This window comes from Crinia signifera, chromosome 3 (genome assembly GCF_055691185.1).
Source record: "Crinia signifera chromosome 3, ASM5569118v1, whole genome shotgun sequence".
In the NCBI taxonomy this organism is placed as follows: Eukaryota; Metazoa; Chordata; class Amphibia; order Anura; family Myobatrachidae; genus Crinia; species Crinia signifera.
The window spans coordinates 139,253,644-139,279,217 of NC_139219.1; positions in this window are offsets into that span (position 1 = coordinate 139,253,644).

Genomic DNA, 25,574 nt, shown 5'->3' on the forward strand with positions numbered 1-25,574 from the left:
GGTCCATCGCGTCCATCGTGTACCTTAACTTTAAGGTACACGATGGACAAGATTGTGGCCGTTCTAGGAAACAAGTACCGAATAAATTAGTGTGCCAGCTGCGTGGCGAGCGCAGCGAGCCCGCAAGGGGGGGCAATCCACATCCCCCTTGTCGGGATTTCAACGGTTGGGATTCCGGCGTCGGGATTTTGAACGCCGAGATTACGACTGCCGGGATTTTGTATCAAATCCATGTGAACTGTGGAATGATTCATTAGTAATCTTTAGTTAAACACAAAAGAAGGACAATACAAAAAAAAGCCAGTTTTTACCAAAAGATGACCATTAAAGTGTTATTTTACACAAGGTCCAATTGCATTTGGAATTTTTTACATAGACATCACATTTATCATGTACATTGTGTTTATTGAGAAGAAAAGAAACATCACAGCAAATATATGCAAATAAAAAATCTTAATATTGTCTAGCATAGATTGCTTAGCGTATTGTGCATTTGAGGCAATTCTGACTAGGCCATAGACTATCATTACTTAGACTAAATCACTTAGTCAAAATCTCCAGTGCATCTAGCCAAAATCTCTCTTAAAATTGCTTAGTCAAAATTGTCCATTATATATAATATACATATATATAGAAAATGTAGTTTTGCGTTTAATATTTTATAAAGCAACTAGCAACAGTGATTTGACTGTTACAAAGCCAAGAAGGCCCTGTACATAACAGATAAGTGTATTTCAGGTCTTGTGATTAGTAAAAGCAGATGTAAACTGTATGTTTGCTTCTTTATCCTGCATTTTCATCTCTGACTTAAGAAGGATCATCTCTTCCACAGACATTTGTTTAGTTTGCTTAAACAAGATTTTGACAGTCATTAAGATTCTGCTCTTGAGAGAAAGATCCATGCATCCTGCACACATTTCAGTATTAGTAATGGGAAAATACAGTATTTCTAGAGGCGTGTTCACATGCTTGGTTCTGGAAGAAGGCAAAAACACCCCCAAATCTTGGCACATATACTGTATATACAGCACCCATTGCACATGCAAGACATTGCACATGCACATGCACATCCAAGTGATTGGCTTCAGAAAGAGAGAACAAGGTAAAGAATGCATAAAACAGGCAACAGCACATCATGCTATGTGGCAGCAAGGTGAGCAGGACATTGAGTCAGAGATGCCTGCTGTCATACCTGTTGGCAAAGCTGCCTGCATTAATGGGAGGTGGGGTCAGGGCCAGGGACGGAATAAGGGGGGGGGGGGGGGGGGACGACCCATCGCCCAAGTTTATACTGCCTTTACCTGCCTAACTTGTGTTTTGACAGTGTAATATTATCCCTTTCAGTTAGTGGTCAGTGATGACAAGTGGGAGGGCCCCCCCCCCCCCCCCTGTATAAAGTGACCCGGGCCCCCCAAAGGCTCAATCTGGCCCTGTGTGTTTGTGTATGTGGAAAACAGGGGGATTTTTGTCAGTCGCACAAGACTATGTAGTATTGGGTGAACCCCTATAAATTACTCTTGTATGGTCAGTGTCACATACATAGGATCAGGGGTGTGCTACCATAGGACATATATTATAGACAAAATATAGAGAAACAGTAAACAGTAGCAACAGCCTGCTTGCGCACCGCTAGCCAGTGCGCAAGCAGGCTGTTGCTACTGTTTATTATTTTTCATATATTTGTATTTTGATCTGTACAGTCACGGTGCGAGATTCCTATAGTCCTTTTAAGGGCTTCAGCTCACTCCTGAGTCCCAGAATCTTTGATTCATTACTGGGCGCGCATTCGCCATACCCCACAGGCGACCACTAGGGGAGGTAGTCCTATTCTATCGGACACCCCACAGGAGCCACAGCTGTGGTTTCATAAAGGCTGAGTCTTTCTAGTATTTATACAGTTAGACCCCTATATGTACCGCACATGGGAACCAGTTATACACATCCATAGAAATACGTATGTGTATTAATTAACACAACCAAGTGTGAGTGAGCTTGGATCAAAATCCAGGTGACAGGAGCTCATTGCATATCTCCTGAACACCCTGTATTTTATTACCACCTACTGTAAAGCACCTCCCTATGAGATCTGACAGTTGAGATAGTTTATCCACTGTACAGACAAGGGTGACCGATCTCACACACTGAGTACCTACAATAATAAAGCAACAGCCTGCCTGCCACCTTTGTTTTAATATATGTTACCCCACCCTGAAAATGTTGTTATATGTTTTTTTAAAATTGTTCGCAGCCTTTTAGAACATATCTATTAAAAGTTACATTTTATATTGAAAAATTCTTTCTTAGGTGCACCGTCTCATAGGGACATCCTTTTCTTTCTCTATATTTTGTTTGTGTATGTGTGCTTGCCTTGTTTGTTGTGCAGGGAGAAGAATTTATGTGCTTGCCTTGCTAGTGAGTAGAGAGGGTAATATTTGCTGTTGGGAAGCTTGCATGTAATGACAGAGTAGTGCACCCTGCTCAAGTATGTGTAGTATGTACGATGTTGATTGCTGTGTGGTGGTGCTAGTTGGGATAATGGATTCTGCAAAAACTACATGCTGTGCACTAATTTTTCTCTATTTTCCATGAAGTTTTATTTTAGTCTCAGAGAATTTTTCTGGTAGCTCAGGATCATGTTGACGATCCCTAGGGATGCCAATGCCAGGGCATATTTTCAATCCCAGGATTAAGGAATGAAAAATACCAGCTATACCGCACATTTACTTACAAGGGTGGATGTGCGGTGTGGGCAGAAGCAGATCGGCTGTGTGGCCAAGACTGGCAGTGTGGTGGTGCAGCTTTGCATCCGGTGGACTGGCCAGCGTGGTCTCCGCCCACGTCACACTGTACAAAGCCACACATCCTGAGACTGGAGCATTGAGGCAGCATCTGAGTGGGTGCTCGGTCACTGCCCGGCATAGGACTGCGCAGTCTAATCCCGAAATCCTGGAATTGGAATCTCAAATCGCAGGTTTCAAATCCTGGCAATTTTAGGCCCAAATCCCAGGAATCACCAATCAACTTCACATGAAGTGCTGCCTGGCATGCATGCGGTGGACACAGATGTGCCATCCCTCACCCCCAGCCTGGTGAATATCACCCATTGGGCCTGTTCAGACTTGTACACAAACCCAATGATTTGCATACAAATCAGAAGGTACATGTGCATAACTGATCTTGAGAACTCGGATGGAGTGCTCCCAAGCCACAGAATAAAATGCTGTGGTCATGTGGGGGCCGCAGGGGTAGCACAGGGCAGTGGCTTTTGCACTCAGATCTGCATCTGCAACTAACTTGCAGGTAGTGGAGGCAGAGCCGTAACTAGAACATTGTGGGCCCCATAGCAAAATTTATTATGGGGCCCCCCGTCAATACCCATTACACATTATGTGACACACCGCAATGCCCCTTACACAATATGCCACACACCATAATGCCCCTTACATAATATGCAACACACCGCAATGCCCCTTACACATTATACAACACACCGCAATGCCCCTTACACATTATACAACACACCGCAATGCCTCTTACACAATATGCCACACACCATAATGCCCCTTACATAATATGCAACACACCGTAATGCCCCTTACACATTATACAACACACCGCAATGCCCTTTTACACATTATGTGACACACCACAATGTCCCTTACACAATGTGCCACACACCGCAATGCCCCTTACACATTGTACAACACACCGCAATGCCCCTTACACAATATGCCACACACCTTAATGCCCCTTACATAATATGCAACACACCATAATGCCCCTTACACATTATGTGACACACCACAATGCCCCTTATACAATACACATACCCTTTCACATTGTGCGATACCAGGGCCGGAGCGTAAAATACAAACGGCGGGGGTGGGTGGGTTGCAGACTCTCACGGCACAGTGAGAGTCTACAGCCAGCGCAACATCATCCTAGCAGTGTAAGACCCTGTCGGTGCTGGCTCCCCCAAGTCGCTGTGTGGTCTGCAGGACAATGTAGCCATGTTAATGTTTACTGCGATGCCGCATACTGTGCCGGCCTGTGACTATTTGTAACTAGTGATCGCTCTATTCATTTCTAAAGGAACGATCACCCATCACCACCTGTGAATAGTCACAGCCCGGCGCAGCATGTCGCATCGCAGCAAACATATTTGTAAAAAAAAAAAGTAAAAAAAAAATGTAAATAAAAATTATTATGTAAAGTACTGTAACCCATCTCACCAGCAGCAGGCTGCAGGGCCGTCTTCTTTATTGATTTCTGTCCTGGCACTTGGCTGGGTGGATGGCACGTCTGTCAAGCAGGACGTCGGGCGGGCACCAGCAGGCTCTTTGTCTGTCCCCTGCTTCTCCTGCACAACACCACCTCCCACCCCCACGTCCGGCTACTTCTGCATGGCACTGGCACTGCCACCCCCTGCCCGGCTTCTCCCCCCTCCCCCCCCTCCCTGATTTCTGCACGGCGCTGCCTCCTTCTGCATAGCGCCGCTACCTCCTTCCACATGGTGTCACCTCCAAACCCCCGCCCAGCCGTTTCTGATTACGCCATCCCCCGCCCGGCGGCCCGGCTACTTCCGTAAGGCACTGCCAGACGCTGCACGTCTCCTTCCACTCGACGCAGCCCCCTTTTGTATAGCGCTGCCCCCCTGCCCAGCTCCTTCCTCTGCCTGCCGCCACCCACCGCCCGGATCCTTGTTGATGGCGCCGCTCCCACCTGCCCTGCGGTGGCAAGGTAAAGCAGGCGACTGGCGGCCGCGGCGGTGCTCCAATAAACTAACTAAACTACTGAGGGTGCAAGAGATTGCTTGCTGTCCATGGGGCCCCCCTAGCCGCCGGGCCCCATAGCAGCTGCACCCCCTGCACCCTCGGTAGTTCCACCACTAATTGGAGGTACAGACTAACTGTGTGTGCTGCTAAGGCTGCCGCAGGTCCCTGGGCGTAAGTTCATCTTAAGTCCCCCCACCCCAAATAAGGTGTGTGTCAACATTCACCTATGCATATCATCTTAGAGTCCATCAGCATTGCTTGCTGCAGTGCAGGCAGAGTGGAACCAGGCAGGAGACATCCTGTCCCATATTGCAGATGTTAGCAGGGCTCCTGGTATAAAGACACTTAACTACAGGTGCAACACACATGTGCTGCTTTACATGCAGGTGCCCCTTTAGGGCTTGGAGCCCAGATGCTGAAGCCTCCATTGCCCCTGGGAGTTACACCCCTGTGCAGGTCCAAGCTAGATACATGCTGCTGTGGGCTATAAAGTGGAATTGGTGGTTGCGCTAAACCAGGGGTGTCAAACTCAAATTCATCAGGGGCCGCATCAGCAGTTTGGTCACCCTCAAAGGGCCGTTGTATCTGTAGGACTATGTGTCCACTCTTTATTATCATAATAGTGTCCTTCATACAAGTATGTCCCAAATAATACCACTGTAACTCAGCAGTAGCATTTCCCTCCTGCTATTGCTGTGAACTGCAGTGCATTAGGGCACACGCTGCCTGCACAGGGGGGCAGCACTCAGTCTTAGGGCATATGTCCTGCTTATTATCATGGGACACAGCAATTAATGATGGGCTGCAATGTGCCAGTGCACACACACACACATAGGCAGAGAGTTTGACACTTACCCGCTCTGATGCGTCCACTCCAGTCTGAGCTGCTCCACCACCAAGGACACAGCTGCGCTCTCACACAGGCGCATTTCCCACTCCCTCCTGTGAGTAGCGCTCCTCGCACTATCTATCCAGGAGTGGGGTGCAGCGTGCTCCCGGTCACTGTGCAGTGCACACTCAGCAGTAAGTGACCTGGAGCGCACAGCAGCAGCAGCACCATTCACCACGACGGACCTGCTCTTTCCTCTCTCTGGCTCCTATACAGCAGGTGGGAGCAGTGGAGGGGTTGACGACCGGCGGCACTGCGCTAGAGGGCAGACGTTCTCTGTCTTGTAGGTGTATTTGTATCCAGAAATACACTTATTTTTGACAATTATTATCCCGAAAATACGACATTTCGTATTGATGTGCTATCAATACGAATTGCTGTATTTTCGGGATAGTAAATGTCAAAAATAAGTGTATTTCTGGATACAAATACACCTATTTTTACACCTATTTTTTACACATTTCCTTTAGTAAATTTCCCCAAGAGGGTTAAGCAATTTTCACTTCTTGCAGGACTTGCAGGGCAATGTTGAAGTTGCAGATTGCCATCCACAAAACACGAATGTTTATCAATAAGAGAAAATAAACAAATTTCAGAGACAATAAATCTCTTTTTTTTTTTTTAAACTCATTACTCTTTCCAACAAGCTCTGACTACTCAGCATCATTGCCAGGGTTGGGTGAACTGTGCAACTGTACAGGAAACCTGCAGCCAGTGTCTATGCATCAGTATTCCATGTGGTCAGGCTGTCCACATGGAATGCCGTTGAAAATGACCCTGCCAAAATGGCCACTTCCTCAAAAGAGATAGAGGATGCTAGGGGACCATTAATACCTATCTACAAGCACCCTTTATGACTGTCTCCTCTGAGGCAATGGCTATTTTGGGAGGTACATGCAGGGCCGGTGTAAGGCTGCTCAGCACCCTAGGCAAATGTCAACCAACTCCCCCCCCCCCCCCCCCAATTCTGCCATCAATCCCCACTTTCCAACCCCTTAAGGCCTACCTGCCTAACATTCCAGATTGGCAGGGAGGCTAATAAATTGTGAGGTCCTCCCAGCGCCCTGGGGAGGTGGGCAAGTCCCCTGCTTTCCCTGGAGGCCCTCCCACACCCTCCTCTTTGACACCCACAACAGAGTACATGGAGAAGGGTGCAGCAAAGTAGAAAAGTATGCCTCAAGGGAAGGTATGGGGGTGAGGTCTTAGAAGTTCCACAGCCACCACCTGCATTAAGTACAACAATGATCCTCATAGACATTCCTTATTGTTTGATAGGAAGACTTGGTGGCACCTCCCAGATCCCAGCGCCCTAGGTAGCTGCCTAAAGCCAGCCCTGGGTACATGATTCACTGGAGACTCTAGTAACATGTTAAGGAGAGAGGCATGAACAGCAGCTACCGGAAGTGCAGCGACTGTTGAACAGCGGGGAGGATCAAGATGCTACATCCAAGTAACCTTGGCATGAAACTCCTGACAATGAGCAGGCAGTATTGCCATAAGGGGCCCATACACCGGAAGAAATGTATATTTATGTTGTAAATTGAGACATATTGGGTGGGATGCACCAAGCAGCGGCGCTACATCCTGCAACCCATCGCGCTAATGCTCACCGCATATGAACTAACAGATGCATGAGCAATGCAAAGGGCAACTCTCACGATCCCCACCGCTGCTTGGACTTCCTTGTTTCTAACGGGGTTTTACCGCATTTTTTGATTAGTACATCCCACCCAAAGCATACATAGCGCAAGTTCACAGTATTTGTCACATTCTGTGAATATGGCATATTTTCTCTGCTCATGTGCCAAGTGAGCAGAATAAACAAAATACTGTATAGACGTCATAGTCTATTAGAAAAAAACACAGCTGTATACATCATTACAGAATAGATGCATTGATAAATAAATTGTTGATGGAGTTGAGGCATCCAAACACTGAAATATGAATATCCTGTGTATTAAGAGATGGAAACATGCTGGATCGATTGAAATATTGCAAAATGCTGAGTTTCTCTAGAGCAAGACTTAATAATTAAACATGTCTAAGGGTTTGCATTACACTGGGACTATTGCATTAGATTTCCATTTAAGCTCTCTATACAAAGAATACACTGTCCTACTGCCTAAATAAATTGTTGGCGGATTTACAACTTGCCAATCTAAGCAATGGAGCTGGTGAGGGGACAAGACTTTCAAGGGAAACCTAAGATCTTATTGAGAGCAAACAGACCATGTTACAGCTGAGACAGCTGCAATATTGTATTTAAGCGACATCTGATTATTTTCTTGGCAAGGAATGAGGTTTTCTAAAGTCAGATTCACTGTAAAAAAGGTCAAAATCTATCCTTGTGTCTGTTTTGGTGCGTATGCTGTTAAAATTGTGCTCAGCATTTTGTCAGGATCAGCCAATACAACTTTCTGATTTTTCGTTTGGCCTTAAATCATTTTAAAGTCCACATTACTGTCCAGAGAAGCATCAGTCAAGTTTTACATCAGTGAACCAGCAGAAACTCGGAATAATCATTAAGTTGACCTGTCAGTGGCATATCTATAATGGATTCACAGCCCAGGTCCAGGGGGTCCCACACCAGGCGTGCTGCACCAATAACCTCGGTGCTTACCTTCCCGGCGCCCCATCGTATGCAGCTGCAGCATTGGGAAGTGGGCGTGGTGAACATCTTTCTGTCAATTTGTGTATGCCTGGTAGGGAAATAATTTTCCTGCCAACTAGCCCTCATGAAACCTAGGTGGCCAGTTATAAAGCAGAGGGCGCCTTGACGGAGACTGCATACAGGTCCCCTCCTATGTTAATACATCCTGTAACCAATAGCTATATCTACAAAGCCAGTGAGAAAATATCACCACCCATGCATGTGCTACTTTGGTTAAAACCTGGATTTGGTCCTTGACACAAGTGTGTATACTTTCACCCCACAGTAGTGAAAGGATAATATAAAGGTATGGGTGACAGTAGCAAATGCAAAGGTCACATTATCCTATTTACACTAGAGATAGTTAGGTCTTGACCTATTAATAACACAACATTTTCAATATAAAATATAATGTAGTAAAAATTAAATTGTAACGTGACTTGGTCATCGCACTGAGCAGGTGCAGACTAGTGAAGCTCCTGCTGTCCAATACTGAAAATTCACTTTCTGCTGTGACCGTATTGGGGGTCTGCAAGTAGCGGAGATTCTCTCCATTTCCAGGATTAATAAGCAGTGTCTGCAGAGAAATGTCTCCTGTAAGTTCCAATTGGTGCTGGGGGTGCTCCTTATTCTATCTTGCAGATTGTGAAGTAAAGCTTTCACCAATATGGACTATGGATGATCCCGAGGCATACCTTCAGAAGGAGGATGAGGATGTACAGTGTAATGTGATGGACTGAAATGCCAAACTCCAGATCTATAGTGACCCGCATAAAGGCCCCAATACACGCAGTGCACTCTCTCTCTCGAGCCGTCTGGGACTTTCCCAGGCGGCAGGATCGCATGCATTGCCAGCCAAGCCTTCCCAGATTGCTTCTCCCACCACGACGAATCGGCGGGTCTGCACATCGCATCGGACCCCACTGTTAGTCACCTGCAATTTGGGCTCTTTTCCTGGAAATTGATCACCAAAAATCGCAGGAAAAGAGCCCGAATTGCAGGCAAATTGCCCATTGTATGGGGGTATTTACATACATGAGGCCTAAGTTATATTTGCATGCAGACGCAATTGCGATTTTCTAGGCTATAGAGCTCCTAATGTTGGCAAGTGAAGCTGCCACCCAGGAATGAAATGAGACACCTACTATAGCCATCACAAAGTTATTCGCAACTGTGTACACATTTACAGCCTATACACAACAATGAGCACTGTAGGCCTCTGGCTACACAGAGTGGATACAGCAGTTGTGCCACCATGTTTTGGCACACATGAGCGCGCAGCTGACTGCAGGTATAAACTCTGAACAGGCCTATGTCATGCCCAGGTTTTCCAGCACTACAAATGGTCATTTTCTGTCAATCACTCTTCTGTGAAATCTGCATCTCATGATCACAGCACATGCACATGTCAGCTAATAAATTGCTCCGTTGCATGAACATTACAGTAGAGCAATTTAAACATGCTTGGGATAGGCATATTGATATCCTTACAAAGAAATAAGGATCAAATATGGTTTGAGGTAACATGTTTAAAAAAGGGGCAGACTAGATGGGCCAAGTGGTTCTTATCTGCCGTCAAATTCTATGTTTCTATGTTTCTATTGGACATTTCTTACAAACAGGAATTAGGCCCATTGAGTACTGATACTGATACTGTTAGTTTTCTAAAATGTCATGCAAAGGTTTTCTTACACTGTGCAGTATTCATCCTTATACATATACTATAATCATTTCATTTATTCACCTTGTGTCCCCCTTTCTTCTTTAGTTCATATTCATTATGTGTACTTATATTTATGCAGTTGCGACATTCATTTACTCTGACCAGTATTAGTGATACAGGTTGAGTATCCCTTATCCAAAATGCTCGGGACCAGAAGAATTTTGGATAATGTATTATTCCGTATTTCAGAATATTTTTATATTTCCATGAGGTATCTTGAGGTATCTTGCATTTATGTTGCATAAGCACATCAAACACATGAAAAACACACAATCAAGGTTTCAAAACATGAAACAAAGTTTGTGTACTAGCTCAGATACTGATTTTAAATGGCAAGCAATCATTGCCTTGCACATATTTAGTGGCAGTTACCAGAGGCGTAACTAGAACTTTGTGGGCCCCATAGCAAAATTTATAATGCCCCCCCCCCCTCCCACATTATGCGACCCACCTCAGTGCCCGCCATTACACATTACGCAACACAATGCAATGCCCATTACGCAACACAACGCAGTGGCCATTACACATTATGCAACAGACCTCAGTGCCCACCATTACACATTATGCAACACAACACAGTGGCCATTACACATTATACGACCCACTTCAGTGCCCACCATTACACATTATTCGACCCACACATGCAGAAAAATACAGTAATAAAATATAATATATTGCCCAACTCACCAGATATATTAGATTATGCTTTTTCAGGGGTCCTCACTCTAACATCAGAGCATGCAGCGGCAGCACAACGTGGAGAGTCTCTGTCTCTCCCTCAGGCTCACAACAGAACAAGTGGTCGGGCCGCGGCTAATACTAGCAGCAGCAGCAGCTGCTGCTGCAGACCTGCGGGATGATGACGCTACATCCCGAGCGTCATAGTGCACGGTGACGGGCCCAGTGGCGTAACTAAAAATTTTGCACCCCCTGCCATGATGCTAGCACATAGCCATATACCACTGACACACACATAGAAGCTGACACACAAATGCTGATACTTGGCACTGACACAAATGCTGACACAGACACCAAGATAGATGCTAACACATATAAAACACATGGACAGATGATGACACACAGAAAGATGTTGACACACTGATGCTGAAACAGACAGGCAGTGACATACAGACACATGGAGGAACGCTGACACAGACACTTACCATTTTTCATCATCACACGGTTGGCCAAAGCTGTCGGATGCCTGGCATATAGTTGACTGATGAGAAGAGTGCAGGGGGGCCCCTGGGTGCCTGCGCTTGTGGGGAGGTATGCGCCGGGTGCCTCAGCAGGGGGGTTGGGGAGTTGCCGAAGAACACAGCCGCTGAGGAGGGCCAGCCTTCATGTGCCAAAGCGGCGGGTGTTTGGCAGGGAGCGCAGCCACTTGATGTCTGTGCGAGTAGGGGGTGGACTGGCAGTTTGTATAAAACACTGCTGTCATCGGCGACCTGAACAGCAGAAAGGGGTAATTACAGGGGGCAAACTAAGGGAGGCTGGGGGGGCACAGCCGCAATGGGATGGGAGTCGGCACCATCTCAGGGCGGCAGGTACGCTCAGTACAAAACAGCAGTGCGGCAGCAGCACTAGCAGCTACTAGCACATGGCGGGTACTAGTAGCAGCAGACGGCGGCAGCGTCCTCCCCCCTGCCTGGCTTCTCAAGTTCTCCCCCGGCCAGTCCAGCACTGAGCACACTGCACAGGCAAGCCCAGGGGCCCAGCTTAATGCCGGAAGCGGCAGCTCTAATGGCGGAACTGTATATTGACAGTCACAGTGTGCAGGGGAGTGCTTGCTTGCTGTCCATGGGGCCCGGGCCCCCCCACCCGCCGGGCCCCATAGCAGCTGCACCCCCTGCACCCACAGTAGTTCCGCCACTGGCAGTTACATATCATTTCCTCAGTAGTGCTGTTACAGATGTCCCTAGTAGTGCTTTTAGAGAAAAAAATTTTTTTTTCCACTTTCTGGAATGTATGGTTTTCGGAATAATTTACATAATGGAAATATGGATAAGGGATACTCAACCTGTATACACTATTCAGACATACATCTTTTTTGTCACAATTACGTGCACACATTGGGCGAAATTCAGCAATAATACCCGGTGCACATCGCCGGCATTCGCATAGTTAATAATCGCATATGCACTAACATATGCGATTATTAACGCAAAAGCAATGCCCGGCAATGTGCACCGGGTCCCCCCCTCCCCCCTCCCTGCCGGAACCCTTACACGGCTGTAAAGGCTCCGGTTCCTCCTCCCTGCACTCAGAAGTGGTGCAGGCAGGAGGAAATCACTGGTCCGGGCAGCACAGCAGGAGGCTGCCCGGACACAGGTAAGGGGGGTGCGGCGCGGATCGGCGGGGGGGTGGCGGGGGACGTGAAGGGAAGCCCATAGGCTTCCATGGGGTTACGCCAAATAGGAACTGGCGTAACCCCCCCGCAGCGAAGCCCCAGCAATGGGGCTTTGCTGCATATGAAAATGCCGTAAAACCCCCCGAAAACTGGGTTTTTACTGCATTTTCAGCTTGCTGAAACTCGCCCATTGTCACTGCAGTGACATTTGGTCAAGGTAGGTAGGGGATGCAGAGCCTCACCTGTCATACTACAGTAAACTCCAGAGTATTGAGTTGGCAATCATGGCAATCATACATTACCAGGGAAGCCCAGGAACAGAGCATTTTCTCCCTCATGGAGAGGGTCAGGTAGGCAAGTATGAATTAATCCCTTTACTTTTTAAGGTGTTATGAACAAATAGGATGTGTCTTCAATGGAAGGTTTATTATGTGAAAATGAAAAATCAGCAGATTTTTTATAGTAAAGTGGAAATTGTCTGCAGACCCCACAGTACTTCTAACAATATAAGAATAATAATATGTACTATAATTAATAATGTCAATACTCAAGGTATAAATATGGCATGAATAGAGTAGACTTCCACTTCCGGCTGCACGGTGGGAGCAGGCTGAAGCCATAGCTCTGTACCGCTTCCCTGCTCACCTGCAGACCAACTCCTCCTCCACACCACTGAGGCAAACATGGCGCCGGACCTGGACACAGCCCCTCTCTCTCCTGCATCTAAAGAAGCTGCCACTCCACAGGGGACTCAGATACCCAACAGGTACGCAAGAATAGATGGTGTGTTAACTAAACTTATTCTTAATGTCCACATCTATTGTGTGATATTACAGTATGTGCATTAGGTGCATTACTATTGTCTGCGTAAAATGTATACTGTTTGGCATCATTTGCTATAAAGGGCATTATACTCTATGGTGTTGTGTGAATAAGGGGCACTTTTCTGTGGTGTAACATTTATAAGGTGTACTACTGTGTGGTGTTATGTGAATAAGAACCCAATAATGTGTGGCAAAATTTAATTTTCAAAGGTGCCAAAAGTCCTAGTTTCGGCTATCATTTCTATAGTCAAAACTTGCCACCAAATAATATACACTATGTGTGTGTAAATATAGCTCTTATACTAGCCAGTGCCTCCCTAGCCACTAACCTCACTGCCTCACTGTGCCCAGCCAAGGTTGCCTGCCCACCTATTTACTTGCTAGATATAAGGAGATGCAAGTGTAGAATAGTCAAAAATCTATGTTTGGATGTTTGTAGCACAATATTTGAACATATACAATACAAAATTGTTTACATACATTCATTGATAAATGAGCCAACTTGAGTGGTTAAAGTCAAGGAAGGGAGGGAATAATGAACCGCAACTTCACAAGGTTAATAAGTGTGCCTTTATAGTTGCCCAGGCATATTCTCTCTTGAAATAAAAGTGGAACATGTAGTTATTTGGGCCAATTTCTCACATACCAAGTCATAGATGATTTATGAAAAGTGGTTGTAAAATACCATTTATTTGAAATGACTAACCAAAAATTAAAATTGCATTGTATACATAGGAAAAAGGTCCTGAATTTTGACACATCGGAGGAAATGTAATAAGAATGTCTACAATCTGCAATCATTTACACTGAATTTCTGCAATCATTTACACTGCTAAACCAGTTTGAGCTTTAAAAAACTGGAGATATCTTCCCAAATCTCTCATCCTATTAAACCTCACCCATTGTGACTGCTGATTGACTAACAGATTGCCACATTAAAAATATGACTGAACTAGGATGATGTCCCGTACTTCCCAGTTCTTGCACTGTATTACATTCCCCCAAGACTTAGTACAAAGACTCCATATTATAGAAATCCAGTAATGATGTTACTCCTCAGTTATGCTAATGTCCCTTAAGAGGTTGTGGTATTCTACCATTATATTACAGTTTACATGGATAATAAATAAGATACATAATTACTTCAGCAATTAATGAATGCTTGAATATCATGTTTTTCCATTACATAAGAAAAACATTTTGGGGGTGTCAATTTTATTAGGTGTGAGTTTGCAAACGTGAGTATGTTTTATGAAGCTCGGATTCTGTGAATTCCGCAAATGCATGCACCTGAGAAATACAAGATCCAATTAGAAATGCCAGTTTGAGGGTCACTTGGCAAGGTTGTGTGCATTCTCTACAAATAGTGACTTAGGAGAAGGGAAAGACAAAAGAGGGTGTAACCATCCTGGGGCCCCCCAAAAATCGGTAACTAAGATAACAAGACCATATAAAAGGCTGCTTATTGTCCATAAGCTTTTAGCTCCTATCTGTACATTCTAAAAAACCCTCGACCATCAATGCAAATGCTCTACATACATGCCCTGTCCCCACATCATTTAACCCATTATTGAACTTTTAAGAGAAAATCACCTAAAACTGTCTTGTCTTCATTGGCCAGATTATGTTATTTAAACCCCTTTATGTGCTTGATCATTCTTTATGAGGGGTGTACTAGCACTTAAAAAATAGAGAATTTCTTCAGAAAATGCAATTATAGTTTTACACTTGGATTGGAAATGCAATTTGTGGAGCTCGCAGGACAAACTCCTACCTAATATGACTTTTTGGGTGAAATTTAATAGCATGAGAGATTCAGAAAGTGAGAGATTTGGTAAGAAATCTCCCGTTTTTTAACCCCTTCCCGACACATGACGTATATATACGTCATGTGTCGGTTGCGGGGGAATCAAGCCAGCTCACGGAGTGAGCTGGCTTGAAAGAGAGCAGGTAATGGCTGTATATTACAGCCAGGCACCTGCTCTCACGGCCACGAGCGGCGAGTTCGCCGATCGGGGCCGTTTAACCCTTTAAGCACCGCGGGCAAAGCGCCCGCAGTGCTTAAATAGCTGATCGGAGGGGGGGCGCCCCCTCCGGCGCCGATCGCGGCCCCCCGCGGCGAGATCGGTTGCCATGGTAGCCAGGGGTCTAATGTAGACCCCTGTGCTGGCCGTGTCAGCATACCTATTACATCCTGCCTGAGGCAGGATGTAATAGGAAGTGCTGAAAATCACTATGTTCAGCCATAGAGCTCTATGGCTGAACCTAGTACAGGCGATCGCGCCCCCTAGTGGTCAAGTACACTAGGGGGCCTTGTAGTAAAAGTAAAAAAAAAAATAAAGTTTAAAAATAAAAAAAAAATAAAAAAATATTAAAAGTTCAAATCACCCCCCTTTCCCCATTTCACAAATAAAAATAAATAAAAAATAAAAAAATAAACATATTTGGTATCGCCGCGTTCCTAAAAGTCCGATCTATTAAAATATAACATTAGTTATCCCGCACGGTTAAAGGCGTAAACGGAAAAAAGTTCCCAACGCCAAAACTACGTTTTTTGGTCGCATCGCCTACCCAAAAAAAAATAACTAAAAGAGATCAGAAAGTCGCCCATATCCCATAATGGTATTAATTAAAAAGTACACTTCAGCCCGCAAAAAAAAAACCCCTCACCCAGGTCCGTAGGTGGAAAAATAAAAAAGTTATAAGCCGCAGAACATGGCGACGCGACGCAAATTAGAAAAAACATAAAATTTTCTATTTTTTTTTTAGTGCTAAAACGTAACGAAAACTATATAAGTTTGGTAGCACCGGAATCGTAACGACCCATAGAATAAAGATAACCCATCATTTTAAACGAACTATGAACTCCAAAAAAAACGTAACCAGCGCAAAATTGTGGAATGGCGTTTTTTGTTTTTTTTACCCCACATTGAATTATTTCCTGATTCTCCAGAATATTATACGGTATAGTAAATGGTACCATTAAAAAGTACAACTTGTCCCGCAAAAAAAAAGCCCTCATGTGTCTATATAGCCGGAAAATTACAAAAGTTACGCTTATTTGAACGCAAGGAGGAAAAAAAAAAAAAATTAACAAAAAAGGCAATGTCGGGAAGGGGTTAAAGCGGCAATCATTTACACTTCCAAATCAAACTGGTTTTGCAGTGTAAATGATTGCCACTTTAAAAAACTGGAGATTTCTTACCAAATCTCTCACTTTCTGAATCTCTCATCCTATTAAATTTCACCCCTTGTGTTGTGACTGAAGTATGTACCAGTTTATACTGAAATCTTAAAAAAATTCAGTTAAATTTTCTTGTTATGATCATAGGAATGACTGTATCATGAAATAAAATACATTTGGAATTTTAAGTTTTATTTGGTCATAAATTATAAATGCTCAATTTGACTTAAATAGTCTTCTCTAATAAAGGACAGAGGGATCTTGTGTTTGAGATTTTCAGTATACCTTATCCTTGTATTACCTTTTTTTTTTTTTTTTTTAAACACATTTTATTGGGTGAATCACGAGCAATTGACAAGTGTAACAAAATACCTTGGCATTTATAAAAACAACATTGAGTGGGCTTACAATAAGGTGATTCAAGATTTTCTATTTAAGAAAGAGAACCTCGCGATGGCAGTGTGGCCGACCGCCCGGAAAGACATTTCCGCGAGGCGAGTATAGGAACCAAAGGTGGATAGTGGGAGAAAAAAGAATTTATAGAGGCTAAGAAGAAAGGATAGACAGAAGGACAGGGGGAGAGAAAGAGCGGGGGGGGGGGGGGGGGGGGGGGGTGGCCTCGGAAAGATGTTCTAGAGACTAATTGAGGGGGGGGGGGGGGGGGGGTATTCTGAGAGGTCAGCCAGGGAGACCAGGTTTTGTTAAATGTTTTGAAAGAGTTACGTAGAACAGCCGTCATGTACTCCATTTTGTAAACATACCAAATATGGGACATGATCGTTTGCATGGGGGCTGGGGAGGGTTTTTTCCAGTCGACGGCAATTTGACATGTCATAGCAGATACTATGTGACGAAATAGTTTATTCTGGTGATGAGTGAGAGAGGGTAGATTTAAGGGAAGTAGAAAGTATTTGGGATCAGTGGGGACAGTAACTTCAAATAGATTGGAGAGGAGGGTAATAACCTCTCTCCAAGTATTGGCAAGTTTCGGACAGGACCACCAAATATGAATAAATGTGCCCTCAGCTGTGCATCCCCTCCAGCACCTATCCGAAACATTTGGATACATAGTTTTTAAACGTGAGGGTACGTAGTACCAGCGATATAGCAGTTTGTATACATTTTCTTTAATCCTCACACATATCGAGCTGGAGGCAGCATTATCCCAAATTTCAGACCATTCTTCGGAATCTATAGAGTGACCTAAATCTCGTTCCCACGCTAGCTCGTGCAGATCGCGGTTTGTACCTGTATCCTCTCCTAGGAGTGAATAAATGATAGATATTAGACCTCTAGTAGATGAGCGTTTCCAGCCAATATATTCAAAGGAAGTTAGGGGTCTAGCAGTGAGGGTAGTTACAGTTTTGGAGTGAAAGTGTCGAATTTGCAAGTATCTAAAGAAGTCTGTGGTCGGGACAGCCGTTTTATCGCGAATATCTGCGAACTGAGGAAAATTGGTGTCACTGGCTATATCGTTCAGATAATAAATATTTCCAAGTCTCCACTTAATAAAGGCGGATTTACAAAGACCAGGGGGGAAGTCTGGGTTATGATATAGTGGGATCAATGGAGATGGATTTGGGGCTATACGATAACTTTTGTTAGCGGAGTCCCAGATGGCTAATGAACGAGAGACCACTGGGTGGGCGAGTGCCATACGGGGGCGCTTAGTCCTGGGGAGCCACAGCAAGGATGACATTGTGGCTAATCCCACCTCTCCTGCCTCAATACCCACCCAGACCTTCCCTGCACCCGCGGGACTGCTCCATTGGACACATTGGAATAGCTGTGCAGCATAGTAGTATTTCCGAAAGTCTGGGATACCCAGACCTCCCTGTCTAGCTGGGCGTTGAAGCAGTTTGAGTCTTATCCGTGGGCGTTTTTTGTCCCATATAAAGTGGGTGGTTTGATGTTGTAGGAATTTAAAAACGTATGTAGGGATATATATTGGAAGGGTTTGAAATAAGTAGAGGAGACGGGGAAGAATGTTCATTTTGATAGAGTTTATTCTACCTATCCAGGAAATAAAATAGGTAGACCATGCGGTGAGGTCAGATTTAATGGTATCTAAAAGGCGGGGGAAATTTGCCTGAAACAATTGATGGTGATGGTGAGTTAGGAAGATCCCTAGATATTTAATTTTCCTTTTGTGCCAGTCACAAGGAAGCATGGCCTCTAACTCTGGTCTGATTGTTTGTGGGATGTGGAAATCAAGGACCTCAGTTTTTTCTATGTATTACCTTTTTTATATACACAACTGAAAATAAAATTATACTGGTATTGATCACATATAAATGTTTTGTAATTGACCATAAATGATGTTCAGAATCACTTCTTGAAATATTAAAGTAACTATTGGAGTCAACAGTTGTGAACCTATTTTTCACAAGATAATGCATATGTAAATCATTGATACATAACCAAGTTCAGAATGAATGGAATATTTTTGCAGAAATGTTCATCTTAAAATGAAACTGGGACTTCTGTATCTAGAACTACTGGGGACATATGTACAGAGGGAGCCGCGCTCATCTGAGCATCTGATGTTTTTATACCCTAAATAAAATATATTTGTGTGTGTTTCATGTGTTTATACACATGCATTTTGTGTTCACACATGGGTCCCTATTAAGATACCTCATTGATTTATAATAATATTCCAAAATATGGAATACTCCTTAATCCAAAATGCTTCTGGTCCCGACCATTTTGTATAATGGAAATTTAACCTGTAGTAATTAAATTTGAGGTGCCGCCTCTATCTGGGCTTTAGGTGAACAGTCAAAAAGTCGACATGATAATTGTTAACGTGAGCTATTCAGAATTTATTTTCCATTTTTGATCTTTTTTTTACACTTTACCATCCAGGTGGACTATGATTGGGAACACTAAAGCTTGCCCAAAGCATGGTGCTAAGCGAGTTATGTGAGACACTAATAGGATGTTTTTGTACTACAAGATGTGTGTCGACCATTTTCATGCAGACTTTTTATTTGGATTTACCCTTTTTTCATGTCGATCGTGTGCATTTAAACCTTTTTGGGATCGACATAGGCACTGTCAATGTTTTTAAGAGTACATCTAGTATATATATATATATATATATATATATATATATATATATATATATATATCTGTACTGTTACTGGCTACCTAGCTGTCTGTGCAATCACCATGTGGCGCCGCTGAATGGCTGCCTGGGTACTGCACAGCTCAGTAATTATACGTTCCCCATGTTCGTGTCCCTTATTAGAATGCGTCTAGTGCATATCTGTATGTGTGATGTATATCTGTACTGCCATTGTTGCTCGCTCTGATAACCCTTTGTATTACAGTATGTGCATTATTTTTAATGTCTGTAAAGCGCCTTGAGTCCTGTTGGAGAAAGTGCGCTATATAAATAAAACTTACTCACTTAATTTTTAACTAATGAACCACATCACCTTCCAAGCTACGCAGTTTAGTAACTGACAGTTTAGTGTACATGTAGATCATACAGTGTGACACATCACTTACTAAGGAGTTTCTTTTTTTAAAAACCAATAGAAAAATCCAATGGATGAGGAACTGAGAAAATAGTTATTTTCAAATTTTTTGAGACATTAGCAGTTAAAAGATGCTAATATTTGGACACACAAGATCCTTGTCACAGCTCCTCATAGTAATTCTGATCTTGCAAAAATGCTAAATGATCTCAGCTTCTTGAATACAATCATCTGCATTCAGAATATATGTCCACTGGCTTATTCAAGGCATTATGGTAGTTTAGGATTAATGATTCTGGAAAAGTCAGTTTGTCACATTGGCCCTTATTCTGATCGGTGCGGACTTTTCCGCATTCTTTCGGATGGCGTTTTTTAGCCGTCTGCGCATGCGTGGAGAACGCGACGCGCATGTGCCACGCATGGTCTCCGTACTTGTTCTCACTAATCCCGTACAGAACTGTGCACCGCATACATTCGGGCAATAGGGGTGTGTTATGGGCGTCATGCGGAATGACACAGGGGCGTAGTTTCAAAGTGGGCTAAACTGGGCGGAAACATGGGCGGACACGGGGGAGTACACATATATTGGTAGGCGTGCATTCGGACAGCACGCCGAATGCACGCGAACAAAAAGGGAAGAAATGTGCGGTGTCCAAAAGGTTACTTTTGCTTTGCGGACACCACTCGGTCATGCGCTAGGCAATCGGAACGCCTAATCAGGACGGACGCACCTCAACCAATGTCACCTGAACCCAATACAATCACATACTTTACCCATGACTTGTTAATTACACGCTTCTCACTGCTACAATAGGAAGCATTGCAGCTTAAAGGGAACATTACATGCTGCACTTGTCACACACTTTAACACTGCAAATAATGCACACAACTTAATAATATTAATACTAATACACATGCCACTTCTGCATGTCTAAATTAATACAGACATTTGTGGGGCCAAAATAACATTTATTAAACAAACTTTGGCAATAATTGAAAATACATAACAAAACAAATGGTACCATACCAGGACAAAAATTACATAATAAAGAATAAATAGCCACAGCAGAATCATTGGGAACACATCAGGTGGCTTCACAACAAAAGTACAGCACCAACACTTCAAGTACAGCACACTGAAACAGGGCAACAGAGGAACCAAACATGACATTTGAACCGCGGGCAAAAGTGGTGACCCTGGGCACGGATTTGGACACAGGATGCTGACACACACAGCTCAATGGAAGATTTGGGAAGACATAACGGAGGAGATTAATGGGGACACAAGTTCATTTGCGAGCACGTTTGCCCCTGGCAGGCTCCTTGCCACGTGCAGCAGCTCTTCTGCCTCGTCCACGGCCAGAGTCAGATGGTGGCTCATGTGGAGCACGTGCTGGTGAGGGGGTGGATCTTCTTCCCCCTCTGGCAGCAGGGAGTGATGAGGTTGGTAATGCACCCGAAGCGGGTGACATAAGGGCCCTATTGCTGTTAACTAGCTCCACCATAAGTTCATTATGGCGGAGGAGGAGGTCGTTTTGCCACAGGGCTTGATCAGCCAGCACCTGCAGGCTACCAGCAATAGCTTGGTGGCTGCCAGCCATAGCTTGCTGGCTGGCACTCATAGCCTGCAGGCTCTCAGCAATACTCTGCTGGCCAAACCCTGCAGCACCTCCTCGGCCCTACGCACCCGCTCGAATGCCGACTCTCCCTGCTGCACAATACTATCCAGCACACGGCCCCACATGGACAATTCAGCCGCGGACAATCCCGGCGGCTGCTGCACGGGCCTGCTACTGGGGCCAGGTGGCACAGACTCCACAACCTCCTCAAGAGAATCTTGACCAAGCGGTGGCGATGCTGTTGAACAAGAAAATTCCAATTACCACACATTCCATGCAAAATGTGAAACATCTACTTATGGCCTGGCAAATAATTACCTTCTAGAGTAGAAGCCATCACTTCCGCTGGGGACTCGCTGTCTATAGTGCTCACCCCCCGGACCTCCTCCACTGCTATACAGCACTGGGCCATCTCTTCCAGGGGGGTGAGCTCCAGCTTGGCAGGCATGGGGCCAGCCCCAGAGGTCTGGCTGTGTTGCCACCGCTCGGTCAATTTCTTCTTGAGGTTGCCTTTGAAGTCGTGCCACCTGCAATCAAAGTGTACATATTAATACATGTAACTCCTCATGTTTGCTGTAGCACCCATTGCAATCTGAAACATAATACAAAATGTGCCTACTGACACCAAACTTACTATATTCTTTTTTCAAACCAATCCTTATAAGATACAAAAACAGTCACCCTCCAATAACTATCAATTCAATGTCATGGCCTACATGTCTGTGCGTCCAAGCAACGTGAACACCCATTGCCCAACTCCATCTAATATTGAATGTAAACATTACTGGACTTGTCCTACTCAAATTTTACACACATGTACTTGCCTCTTCTTAACGTGCTCCGTCTGACGAACTTGTGGAGCCACTGCATTAATCTCCGCCGTTATCTCCTCCCAGATCTTCCATCTCCTTGTGTGTGTCAACTTCACCGCTGGACACTCAATTAAATCACGTGCCCGGGTCACCAGGATGTCAAGCTCCCGCGGTTCATATGCCATGTTTCGTGTTGTGGGTTCCCGTGTTGCCCCACTGCGGCCACGGGCACGGGCACTGCCACTGCCACGGCCACGGGCACCGGTTGCTGTACCTGAAGTGCTGGGCTGGCTACTCTGTTGGGAAGCCACCTGCTGGGTTCCCAATGATTCTGCTGAGGATGGCCCAGCTGCTGATTGGCCTGATGTTGATGGGCCAGCTCGGTCCTCTGGGTTGAGGGGTACATATGTGGTGTTGGCCTCCATGCGGGACAACAGATTCTGCACCACCTGCTCTTCCTCAGAGTCTGAGCCTGGCATGTTTGCAACAAGTGTTTGCCTTTCTAGGACCACTTTAAATACTATTTCTGTAATTGGCGTTAATCAGCTGCAAGCTGCGTTCCGTACGGCCGCGTTCCGTACCCCAGCGTCAACCGTGCGGCGCATACGGCCCGCCCCTTGGTGTGGAGAAATATTTCCAGAAAACCTGGCAAACTCAGTAAGTGTGATTTATTTGCTAAATGCAGATTCCAACACTAATGACCAAATACAACTGAGGTCAGACATGACATGTATATTTGAATGTACTTCTGTACTGTGCACTTGTTTGCTATGTAGTACAACTGACACTACCCATTCCATATGTCAATCCAGTCCACCACTTAGCCACAAGTAATCAGTGCTACCATCCAAATCACATGTGAAAGCACTCCACATTCAGGTTAGATGCTAGCTACTTTTCATTCCACCTCTGTAATATGGCCCAGTAGAAGGTAAGTGTACACATGGCTGCATGGGCTCATTTTGGGAAAAGGTCTGCCTTCATTATACATTAGCTGTTTGGTACCTTGTTGAGTTAGGTGTAAGTGTCTAGAGATGCACACTATTTCACCTGTTGCTTATACCCATGTTTGTGGAATGTTATAGATTAGGTATAATATGTTTCCATCTTATTTTACACTGTTTAGGATGGGTGTGCGATGCAATGGGTTAGCCGTCTGTTCGGGCGCATACACGCTGTTAGTGTAAAAATGAACAATAAAGTTAATACCAAATATCACTCTGATCAACCAATGACAGCACATGATTGTTAAATTTGTGCCACTCCTAAAATGGCGGCTTATGGCAGAGCAGCACCCTTCTCTGCAGCCGAACTGAGGACACTGGTCTCCGTTATGGAGACCAGGCTGGGCCGTGCTGGCCCGTTTATTACAAATAGGCAGAAACGTTCTGCCTATGCGGTGGTCCGCCGGCGGATCTACACCCGCACCCAAGTGCGGCGGACCATCGCACAGCTTGAGCGGCGGTGGTCCGACCTCCGGCGCAGGGAGCCAGAGAGGCTTCAAAGCATAAGGGCCAGCATTGCTCGATGTGAGTATTTCAACAGTAAATGTGGATTTGTACATGATTGCTTACCTGACATTATTTAATCCACTAAGGTCAGCAGCCTGATCATGAGTTCAACATGCCATACAATATATGAGTGCTACTTCCTGATTGACACCCTGTAATGGTCATAAAATATGTTATTGGGGAGGATTAATGCTTGTGATGCTTACAAGGGCCCAAATGTCACAGCATACCTGCCATGTTACAGGCTGTGTTTTGTAAAGGCCACTAAGGAGCTGTTTGCCTGTACAATTATCTGTACTTATAACCTTAGCATTTGTAGCTTCATAAGGCTTAATACAAATGACCCCTAACTGGCACTTTCCCCCCCCCACAAAAACAGCACGGGAACGAGCAAGACTGGCCCGAGATAACTCTGAGGCTTCCCAGGCCCAGGAGGAGGCGGAGCAAGTCATGGCCGAGGAGATTGCCATTGCAGAAGGGGCCGCGGAGGAAGTGGAGGAAGAGGAAAGGGAGGAAGTGGAGGAAGAGGAAAGAGAGGAAGAGGAAAGGGAGGAAGTGGAGGAGGAGGAGGAGTGGGCAGCGGAGGTGGTGGCAATGGAGGCCGAGGTGGCTGAAGAGGCGGAGGTGCCACATGACGAGGCAACTGAAGAAGAGGAGGCCTGTGAGGTGGTGCAGGCACCCCAAATTGGTATGTATAGATAAAGTAGCATTATTCCTTTTGTCATCTTCTATTTGCTAGGTAGCACTGGTGATTCAATTATATTTTTCTATACTATCAAGTGGTAAAACAAACTGGGTAGCAACAGACACACTTAGGGGTTAGATAGGGTGGCCAAACCATCCCTTTCATCCTGGACACATATTAATGACACAGGTTGTGCGGATGGCTTTCAGGTCGATTTTAAGTGCCACTGAACCTGTGTAGTTAATCTGTATCCTGGAAGAAAGCCTCATATAGGTGAGTAGAGTTTACTGGTGATTGATCTTTGTAAACTAGATTCAGTATGGCATAAATGGAGTATGGACAGGCGTGGCTTAGACTGGAGTAACAAGTGGTCAGTGCCCCTGGGCCCTCCTCTAGCTAACCACACCCTGCGGTCTGCATGTATGTTTTGCACCATAATTTTGTGTTGAGTTGTTCTTAGTAATGCTTTTGAGCATGGGAGTGGGTTATTGCTACAGCTTCCCCTAACTGGCATTATGACAATGATTTATGGAACAGACCATCAGCAGCCAAGCCATGCTTGATTGCACAAATGTACTGAGCATTCCTGAGAGTTGTGTAACTCCCCTGCCAGGCTCCATCATATAACAGACACTGAACTTTGTTTGCCGAATTGTGATTGGTGCAGCGCGTGACATGCTTCTCACAGCTTTGTCATGGGTGGGTTTGGATTGAGAAGTAGCAGTATGACTGAGGTGTTTGACAGAGTACAGGGTAGAGGGCCAAAATCAGGCTTTCCATGTAGTATGTATGCATGTATGTATAGGTGTATGTCTCATATATATAGTTAGATATGTGTGTATATATATATATATATATATATATATAAAAATATATATATATATATATATATACACACACACCTGTCACAATGCATGTTTAAAAAGTTGGTTTGACTATGTTAAATGTATGCATGAATATCATTAGTCATTTTTTAATTTGAATTTCCTCAACAGATGAGCCTGCCCAAGCAGAGGAGGGTCGCCGTGGGGCCCTCCTTAGACTGAGAGGCCTGATGAGCCAAATGA